The sequence below is a fragment of the Hordeum vulgare genome, chromosome 5H, assembly GCF_904849725.1.
Source record: "Hordeum vulgare subsp. vulgare chromosome 5H, MorexV3_pseudomolecules_assembly, whole genome shotgun sequence".
Taxonomy (NCBI): Eukaryota; Viridiplantae; Streptophyta; class Magnoliopsida; order Poales; family Poaceae; genus Hordeum; species Hordeum vulgare.
In genome coordinates this window covers 409,582,428-409,593,552 of record NC_058522.1, presented here as the reverse complement: position 1 = coordinate 409,593,552, position 11,125 = coordinate 409,582,428, and the positions used below count along the sequence as shown (strand labels likewise).

Here is an 11,125-nt window from a genome sequence, read left to right as displayed (position 1 = left end):
CAGGTAGGGTAGGGGTAGTAGCCGGGAAGGAGGTGGCAGCGCTGCAGGGTCGCGTCGGGAGGAAGGGATGTTTTTTAGGGAGAACTTTTTTCAGGAAGTGGAGAAGTTTTCTGCAAAAATAACTCTTCTAACATTGCTTCTCGTGAATCGTTACGACACACCAGCAAATGATGGGCTCCATCTATCATAATCATCGTCAAATGGGTCTAAGCCGCCAACTAGTATTTTCTGTAAGAAAATTAGGCCGAGAATCAATGGTTTCTACAAAAATCCGTGTTTTTTTGCAAAGATTGGCACCAATGTGATTGTTTTCTGCAATTAACTCATCCAAAACAGAAGTTAGTCCGAAACAGAAGTTTTGTCATTATATGTGCAGCGCACGCAAGGCATCGACCGAACACGCACCCTCCCTCCCCCCCCACCCCCACCCCGGTGCGCCTACTCGGGCTGGCCCATTTGCGTGTCTTGACGCTCCTTATTTTCGTTTTCTTACTTTTGCTTATTTATATTTCTCTTATTGTTTTATTCGTTTTTAAATAACCTGGGATTATAAAAAGGTTTTCAAATTGCAAAAAAAAAATGAATTCTGAAAACAAATGTTCCCAACTTCCAAAAATGTTTGTCATTCTTAGAAAATCGGTAGCATTTTTTAAAATTCTTCAAGAAACTCAAAAGATATCCAAGAATTTGAAAAAAAAAATCTGTGTGTTAAAAAAATCACCATTTAAAAAACAATGTCCAGAAAAAAAATGTTCGTCCATTCAAAAACGTTCGTCAATTAAAAAATGTTGGTGAATTTAAAAAATATCCATGATTATTTTACAAATGTTTCACAAATTCCAAAAACCAAATTGTGGGATTCAAAAAATAGTATGCCAATTCAAAATATGTTCACAGTTTTAATATATTTTCGTGAATTTCTAGAAATGTTCACCATATTCAGAAAAATGTTTGTAGAATCCAAATTATTCAGGATATCAAAAAATGTTCTTGAATCTCAAAAATTCTTCCCAAATTTCAAAAGTGTATGCAATTTTAGAAATCTTCATGAATTTGTAAAAGTTATCACAAACTACATGATTTTAAAAGAAAATGCCATGTATTTAGAAAATTCTTATGATTACAATTTTTCTAACTATTGCAAGATCTTTCTTCACAAATTTGAAAAATGTTTGCAGATTGAAAAATAAAAAGGTAATAAAACAAAAAATGAAAATAAATAGGAAAATAGAACAAAAAAGGAAGAAAAAAGAAAAAAATAAGAAAGAAAGAAAAATGAATGAAAAAAATAGTTCATGAAAGCGCTCGGGACCTTCCTAAAATCGATGGAGATGAAATCAAAAAAATGGGCCACCCCTACGAATACCATCGTTAAAAATAGTACATGCCTGGTCACTCCACGGCAACCTGCGCGTCAAATAGGAGCCGCTGAAGCGAGAACAACTAATCATCGAGTACTCATTCGAGAGACCCCTCAAGGGTCACTTTCCGTGGGCTAAAAGCGTGTCATTCTGGACGCTTCCTCCAGATTTATTTTTCTAATTTGTCAGCATGCGTTCTCATCTTTTAAATGATTGTTTTTTACGTTATTCGGTTTACCCCCGGTTTTTTTAGGGTTTGGATAAAAAATAATTTCATTTTTTTGGGTGTAGAAAATACCTTTTTTCTTCATGAGTGATACAAATTTACTTCTCGTGTAGACAGAAATTCACTTATGTAAAAGCCATAATTGTGCCTCTCGAAAAAGAAAAAACATGTTTTTTTTCCTCCACGAGACGAGAGCCCCAGATTTACTTGTCATGTAAGCACCAATCTGCTTTTGCGAGATGCACATTCGCGTGTCTCGTAAAAAAAGGAAAACATAACACATTTTTTTTCGTGAGAGACACATTTGCTTCTCGTGGAAACACATATTTGCGTCCGCAAGAGGCAAAACACCGTCTTTTCGGAAAGTAAAAAAAATATGATCCCGGTTTGGACTTTTTTGTTCTTCTTTTTCATGAAAAGAAAGGTTCATCGAAGCCTATCAATAAGAGATCTAGTTTTGAAGATTTCAACTCGAAAAATCCAACAATGAAAATTGTTTGAAATATATAGTTTAAGCTTAAAACGTGTTTAATAAATGAATCTAAAATAAGAAAACTCTAAGATTGTGATAAATAACGCACATTGTATGTGTGTCATTTATCAAAATCTAAGAATGTATGAGGCATATTTACAAAGAGTACTAGTACTTAGACCACGTTCGGCAATCCACCAACATCCATAAATTCTAGGACATGTGAAGGGAGGAAACTATTGCTTTCTGATTTTCAACTAAAGTTCTGACTGCTCCGGGATCGGAGTTGTGAGGTGGAGGGGCTCCAAACGGGGCCTTGGATAGTGATTTGGTACCCAAGCTGTGGTCCGGCCGGCGTCGGGTTGTGCAGATCGACATACGAGCGCGCGCGCTAGGTGAAGGCGGGGAATATGAAAGTACGTGTCCGCACGCGCCCACCCCCACGAGCGGCCCATGTGTTTGGGCGAAACACCGGACCTGACCCCGATTTGGAGGTGACCTCACCTTTCCATATAAAGCTGAGCTACCTCAGCCGCCAATCCACTCAAATCCTCTGCCCAGATCCCCCTTGCTCCTGCCTCTGCTCCCACGCCGCCCGTCGGAGCCACCGCGATGTCGACGCTGCTGTCCGATGAGGGTGTGGCGAGGGTGCGCCGCAAGAAGGACTTCCGCCACATGGAGCGGGTGGACGACCGCATAGTCAACGTGCTCCAGGGCCTGGAGCTCCACACCAACGTCTTCTCCCCCGACGAGCAGGCCAAGATCGTCGCCTGCGTCCTCGACCTCCAGGACCAGGGCCGCCGCGGCCGCCTCCGAGGTACCCAACCTTCCTCCTCTTCTTCTCCAACGCTCCTCCGATGAATTAACCAATCAAATCAATTCTCTCGTGCTCCTTCTTCCTTGCCCGATCCTGATCTGACGACCCCGATTCTTCTCGGACTGCAGAGCGGACCTACTCGGAGCCGCGCAAGTGGATGCGGGGCAAGGGCAGGGCCACCATCCAGTTCGGCTGCTCCTACAACTACGCCGCCGACAGGGACGACAACCCGCCGGGGATCGTGCGGGACGAGTCCGTCGACCCGCTCCCTCCCCTCCTCGCCGCCATGGCGCGCGCGCCTCGTGCTCTGGCGCGTGCTCCCGCCCACCTGCGTGCCCGACAGCTGCATCGTCAACGTCTACGACGTCGACGACTGCATCCCGCCGCATGTCGACCACCACGACTTCCTCCGCCCCTTCTGCACCGCCACCTTCCTCGCCGAGGCGCCCATCCTCTTCGGCATGGACATTTTCGAACCGGGCTTTCTCCCCTTTCCATTACTTTCATAACGGAAATACAATGTTTTGAGACCAGGACCAGAAAGAGAGGGAAAGGGAAAAAAGTGAGTTCGGTGCAATATCAGAAAACCCACCATTCACGCTTGTCGTCAGGAACATGAACTGCGGGGCGAAAACCTTATATCACCCTAAACTACGCAACAAAGACCACAAGTATCACACTACCATGAATCAGTACCACTACCAGGCACCCCATAACAGCCACCACCAGACCAGGCTCACCAAAGAGCACAGAAATAAACCAAAAAGTTTTCACCAAATGGGACACAAAGCCTAGAGCACCACCACGGGCATCAAGCCATCATCACTGCAAACCAGCAAAAGTGAATCGAACATCTCCCTATCTGCATTTACCATTCATCCGAGACTTCTTCTTCATCAGCCTGCTCGCTCGCTTCTTCCCTCGGGGGTTCACACAGCCGCAGCATTTGAGCTGCGCTCTTCTTTAGCAACTGAGCTCCCTTCTTGACATTCTCTGCCATCGCCGGTTTCTGCATACCTGCCCAGTAATCAATAAACGCACACGTTGTGAAAGCAATTTCAAAAGGAGTTTTAATCCATTTCTTCTCAAAAGTAGCCCGATTCCGAGCCAACCAAATGGACCAGCAAACTGCAGCTAAGCCAACAGTATAAATTTTGCATAAGCCTGGCAAAAAAGCATATAACCAAGAAAAGACCCGCCAGATTGTTTTCGGAATATAACTAGTACCAAAAACAGCACCAACCATTCTCCAAACAATCCTGGCCACAGAGCACCCAAAGAAAAGATGCCGCGCCGACTCAAGTTCATTACAAAAAGAACATTTAGGATTTCCCTGCCAGTGTCTTTTTCTCATATTATCTCTAGTAAGAATAGAGTTTTGGAATAGCTGCCACAAGAAAATTTGGATTTTCAGAGGAATTTTAGCCCCCCAAATCCACTTATAATGCGCCCCCGCAAGGTTTCTCTCCAACCATCTATACATGGATTTAGTAGAATATTCTCTGGAGTTATCTAACCTCCAGTAAACCTCATCATCTTTATATGCACAAATCTTATCCAACACACATTGCTTCATATCATCCCATTTTTGAAGCATAGCTGGAGATAACCTTCTCCTAAAAGAAGTTAGATGATTCATACTTTCCAGTTTATCCACAGTACACTCCTTATCTAAGCAAATCTCAAAAAGATCAAGATATTTATCTTTAAAAAGGATATTCTCACCCAAATCATCTAGCCAAAGACTAGCAATGTTACCTTTATTAAGCACCACCCCTCTACCAGCCATGTAATGCTCCTTAACTTTCAAAATATTTTTCCAACAAGGGGAATCAGAAGCTTTCTGCTTAACCTTAGCTACAGATGTCCTTCTGAGGTACTTAGATTTCACAATATCTTGCCATAATCCTTCCTTCTTCTCCAACTTCCACCACCATTTAGCTAACAAGCTGATATTCTGTTTCCTTAAATCTTTAACCCCCAGACCCCCCTTTGCTTTAGATCTACAAACACGGGTCCATTTCACCATATGATATCCTTTTCTTCCTTTGCTGTGCCAAAAGAATTTTCTTCTTGGTTTGTCCCATTTTTCCAGTGTAGATTTTTTAATCAAGGCCATGGACATATAATATGAGGGAATATGAGATAGTACCGCATTAACTTTAATAAGCCTACCCCCACTGGACAAAGACTCACTAATCCAGGATTCCCCATGACTAATAAACTTGTCATCAACAAAAAGCCAATCACTGCACTTAAGTCCAGCATAACTGACAGGCATACCTAAGTATTTAATAGGAAAAACCCCAATCTCACAATTGAACATATCAGCATAGTTTCTCATAGTGTCATCATCCGCACCAACCGAGAAGATCTCACTCTTCACAAAATTGATTTTCAAACCACACATAATATCAAAGAGATAAAGCAGCAGTTTAATATTCAAAGCGTTATTAACATTGTCTTCAAAACATAAGATAGTATCATCTGCGTACTGAAGAATTGCTACCCATTTTCCACTAAGTCCGCTGCTAACCCAGTAAATAGGCCATTCTCCTGTGCTTTCAGGACCATCTTAGTAAGACAATCAGCAGCAAGTTTAAAGAGGAAAGGGGATAAGGGATCCCCCTGTCTCACTCCCTTAGCACTTTGGAAATATTCTCCCACCTCATCATTTAATTTCACGCTGATAGTACCACCCACCAGGATTCTCCTAATCCACTCAATCCAGCGTGGGTCAAAATTTCTTTTGCTATGACATTCCAACAGGAATTCCCAGTTAACTTTACCATATGCTTTTTCAAAATCAAGTTTAAGGACAATCCCTTTTTTCTTCTGAGCATAAGTATGATGCAGGATCTCATGCAGTGACATGACCCCGTCCATAATATCTCTATTTTTGATAAAGGCATTCTGATGCCGACTAAACAAGATGTCTGCATGGGGTTCTAATTTGATAGTCAGCACCTTAGTAATCAGCTTGTAAATACATCTAAGCAAGCAAATAGGTGTGAACTGTTGCATTTTATCAGCTCCAGCTACTTTCGATAACAACGTTATTATACCATAGTTGAGTCTCTCCACATCGAGCTTATTTTCATGAAACCATTGGAAAAGTGACATCACATCTTCCTTAACAATATCCCAGCAGGATTGGAAAAACTCAATAGGAATATTATCAGGTCCAGGGGCCTTGTTATGTTTCATTGGAAACAAAGCATTTTTCACTTCTGTATCCGAAAAAGGTCTAAGTAAGAGAAAGTTCTCAATATCTCCCAATTTCTCTTTATCACCCCACATATTCCCATCTATCTTGCACATGTTCCCAGGGGCAGGACCAAAAAGTTCTTTATAAAAATCAGTGGCATGTTTAAGCATGTTCTTATTCCCTTCTATTATCACATCCCCACAGCGAAGAGAAATGATAGTATTTCTTGTTCTCCTCCCATTCACAATCCTGTGAAAATATTCAGTGTTGCTATCACCTTTTAGCAACCAATTGTCATGTGATTTCTGTAGCCAAGCTACCTCCTCTTCCATCAGCAGGCTGTTTAGTTCAACTAGCATTTCCACTTTTTTGCAGTAGAGCTCAGGGCTCAAAGCATCATTTTCTTGCAACTCCTCAATACGCCCTAATTCCTCTCTCAACCACTTTCTTCTCTTCCTGGCATGACCAAAATTACTCGAGCCCCACCCTTTAAAATACTTTTTGAACCTCTTTAATTTGATATTCATGATATCAATAGGATTACCAGAATAAACAGGTTGCATCCAAATCTTAGCTACCAAAGTATGAAAATCAGGCTTGTTTAACCAATTCAGATCAAATCTGAACTCCCTCTTTCCAAAATTAATGGGAGTATTATCATCAGTATTAAGAATCAGGGGACAGTGATCCGAAATCTCTCTAACAATCTTCCTAACAAAAGTGAAAGGAAACAAATGTTCCTAGGATTTGGACATGAACACTCTATCCAGTTTCTCCAATGTGGGATTCTGCTGATTATTGGACCAGGTATAAATGCCACCACTCATATCCACCTCCCGCAAGGAAAGAGCATTAATAATGGAATTAAAAAGGTCTGAGGAATGTCCTAACTTCACCTTCTTATTTTTCTCCCCCACAAATCTAAGGATATTAAAATCTCCTCCCACAATGTAGGGACAAGTAATGTGACTACAAGTAGCCGCCAGCTCCGTCAGGAAATCAGTTTTAAATTCCTCATGTGCTGATCCATACACCACCAGAATACAACATTTCATCTTAAGAATCTTGTTCCATAATTCGAATTTCATAAGATATTTGCCCTCCACACAACTAACAAGATCAAATATATTACTTCTAAAGCCTCCCAATATTCCACCCGACTTCCCTTCCGAAGGGATCCACTTCCAACTGAAGGCTTCTCCAGGATCAATCTTTCTCAAGAATTTAGGTGAAAAATCTTTCTTCATAGTTTCTTGAATCCCAACAAAGTCAAGTTTAAAATCCCTGACCAAGTCAGAGATATATGTCCCCATGCCTCTCTTCCCAATCCCCCTGCAATTCCAAAAGAGACTAATCATTTTTTCTATTTCTTGTATTGTGGTTTTTGGTGCTAGGTTTGCCAGGAGCCATAGCCTTACCTGCACCATCTCCCACTTTCTGTTTTTGACTTCTAGTCACATGTTTAGATATAGTAATATTAACATTTTTCCTTTCTTTTTTCCTGGATCTAACCACAGTAAAGTCATCAGCATCTAAACCCTCATCTCCTCCCCACTCAGTATCTAAGGGAGATGCTTCTCCAGCAACATTAGTGATCAACAAAACTGTATCATGTTGATTATCATTCTTATCAACTTTTTTAGCAATATTAGCCCTAGAAATCTCAAGTTCTCTTATAATATCTATGGATTCAAAATCATCATCAGGAATATTAACACCCATTTTAACAACAGCAGATATAATCTCAAGATTTGATAAAACTTCAAAAGAATTACCAGGAGATATGCTATTACCTTGCAGGTCTCTCTTTTGAGCCAGGCTCTCAGCTCTGACACCCATATGTTCCACATTGCCTCCCATATTCCTCTTGCTACATCTGACTTGCATTTCCTCCCTCACAGGGGGAGTAGGAATCACTTCCACTTTCTCACCAGAATTATCAGGGGACTGCACCAGATATGACTGTATTTTTTGGTTACCAGAGATGTCACTAGGGTCCATCTCAGTCACCACAGGTTCACCCATACAAGCATCAAGATATGATAAGAATTTTTTACCAGAAATAGATATAGAGCTTGGCACAATCTGCATAGAATTCACTATAATTTCACCATAGGATACCATCCCAGAATCCACATTCCCCCCTTCCTCATTGTTTTGATTTTTTTCAGCCTCTTCCACCATAGTATCAATAAGCACTTCATTTCCCACTTCCTCACTTTCTTCCTCAGACAATATGTCCTCACTCTCATTTTGTTTCTTTTCCTCCTCCATATTTTCTTCCACAGGATTCATCACCACATTTTCCCCATAACCACCTCCAGTTGTTCCTAGAGGAGCCGAAGACTCCCCCATATTCGATGAGGATGCAATGTTTCTCTCACCACGAATATTAGTAGTGAATCTAGCTTTTTTAGCAGCATTACCTTCCTCATTTTCTTGCTGCACTCCAATTCTCTCTCCTGGGGGATTTTTAATCAGGATTTTATCAACAGAATAGAAGAAATCATAAAAGTGTCCTCCCAACACCCCTTCTGCTGAAGCAGGGATATCCTCAGCATCTCTACAACCCAGCTTAATTCTAACAGATTTAGGCCTATTTATAGTTGCTTTATCAAACTCCAAGGTTACTCCCACAAGGGATCCCACATAAGCAATATTCTTCTCATGTCTCTTATCTAGAGGAATGTTACTCACATTAACCCAAGCAACATTCAGCACCCCTTTAGCCCCCACAGATTCAGACCATTTTCTCAGATTAATAACAGCACCACAACTCTTAACATTCATACTCTCAGCAAAGCAATCTTTATCCACATCTCTAGGAGATGGGAATCTCATAACAAAGGTATTAGGGCCAATAGATCTGGCCGAGCACCTCCAGTTAGTATTGATGTATGAATTAAAGAATTCCTCCAACTGTCTACCAGATGCATGGCCCTCCACCACAGAAATCACAATAAACCTGTTCCTATCAGTAGTTTGGCTAGGAGTACTATGATCATGGATATAGAAAAAGCCTTTTCCCTCTGCCTGGAACCCACACATGGGTGCTACACACTCCCATGGAGGAACAATATTGCATATCGGGGCCAGATGTCCATGAATCCCACATCTACCACAAATAGCACGCGGACAACAAACAGGCAAGTGCCCAGGATCCTTGCAAGTGACGCAAACCTCGGCGCCTCCCACTAGTGGAGAGGCGTTCCTCTTGCCGGGAGTAGGATGTCGACGATCAGGAGGTTGATGAAGTTGTTGCGGACGCGTCTCCTGAAGTCGTCCTCCCGCAGATCCACCTGCAGCGACCTGGGTGCTGTTGTCGCCCCACTTCTCCCCGCGGGCTCCTCCTTGCACCTCCATGGCCGCTGCCTCCCATCTGGCCTTGTCAGAACCGCCATGTCGTGGATCTATGTTGGAGGAGTTTTGCCCGCCGTCTTCGGCTTCGCGCATCCACACCATGTTGTGTCCGCCTCCGCCACGGCCGCGACCTCCTCCAGGTCCGATCCGACCACCACCTCCACCGCGCCCGAATCGACCATCGCCTCCTCCATCTCCACGGAACCCACGGCTACCCATCTCTCGCCCTGCCATGGGTGGATTCCACGGTAGCGATGTTGTCACCTCAGCAAATGATCTGCTATCCCCTCCCACCTTCCCCCCACCAGCCGAACGAAGGTGGAACCCTAGGTGGCGAAACCCTAGCTTTTCCCCAGAAGTGGCCGAGGAGGGAGGAGAGATCTGAAATGGGCGACGCTGCGGGGGCGGGTGGGGATATCGTCAAAACCCTACCACCGCTTCCTGTAGCACGCGGGCCTTCTCTTAACGGGGTCGGGGCCTCTCCTTGCCCGATGCTCGACACGGGCCTAGGCCCGAGAATGCTCGACACGGGCCTAGGCCCGAGAATGCCCGACTCGTGCGTGGCTTGCGGCACACGGTCGCGCAGGTGTACGTGGATGCTTCCCACGATCACGCTCTCCTGCGTGCCGGCCCGAGCCGCCGGCGATGGGGAGCACCGTCGCAGGCGCGCCTGTGGTAAGGGAGATGAGATAGATGTGAGGAAAGCCATCTCGGAATTGGAGCACATGCCATCGCCGTACAACCTCTTCCGTAGGGATATGAAGGTGCTCGCGCCAGGGGAGTTCTCTGCCGCCGCCTCCATCCCGCTGCCCGTCGGGTCCGTCCTTGTGCTCAATGGCAACGGCGCCGACGTCGCCAAGCACTGCGTCCCCGCCGTGCCGACCAAGAGGATCTCCATCACGTTCCGGAAGATGGACGCCTCCAAGGTCCCGTTCGGATTCCGGCCTGACCCGCTGCTGCAAAGCCTCGCGGCTGCTGAGGTCCGGCCGGTGATGACGGCGGCGAGCGCGCCTCCGAACAGAGCAGCCTGGGAGCAGAGGCAGGGGGAGGCGGCGAAGCATGCGACACCCCAGCAGCAGCATCAGCGGCAAGCAGCGGCGCCTCTGTACCAGGAAGCTGCTGCTGTCAGGGCGGGACAGGCACAGAGCCCCGGGGGAGGCGTCCCTTTCATCCTCTCCACCGACGAGTTCCCGGCGCTTGGTGCCTCGCCGGCCAGCGGACGACGGCAGGGAAAGAGATAAATAATTCAATTTTTTGAAATGTGAGTTGAGAGATACTGTAGTTTAGTTTGTTGGAGCTCATGTATTAACAACATTCATTCATTCATCCGATGTATTACTACCACTCATCATCTTATAGTAGAATAAAAGAAAGAAAACTTGATAATGGTACATTGATGATGATGATTTACTCTAACATGTGGCTCATGAAGTTCGTAAGATAAGACTTTTTTTAACTTTAAGAATGAATTCTTAGGTTGTTCCTCATGTCTGGATTTGGGATTGTCTTAGCATTTGTAAACGAAAATGTCCACTGAAACCTATCTCATTTTAGCCTTCATGTGAATAGCTCACCCTATCTTTGAACCAAACTTATAGATATCAAGTGACATTTCAATATCTGATTCGATGGGCATGATCGAACAAAGGAGAGATAAAGAATCCAGTTTAATGAAAGATAA

The 11,125-nt window shown here is 44.1% G+C and overlaps 1 pseudogene; it reads left to right on the top strand.

The window, feature by feature from the left end:
- Positions 1-2,671: 2,671 nt before the first annotated feature.
- Positions 2,672-10,685, top strand: LOC123396794 (annotated as a pseudogene).
- The last annotated feature ends 440 nt before the right edge of the window (positions 10,686-11,125 follow it).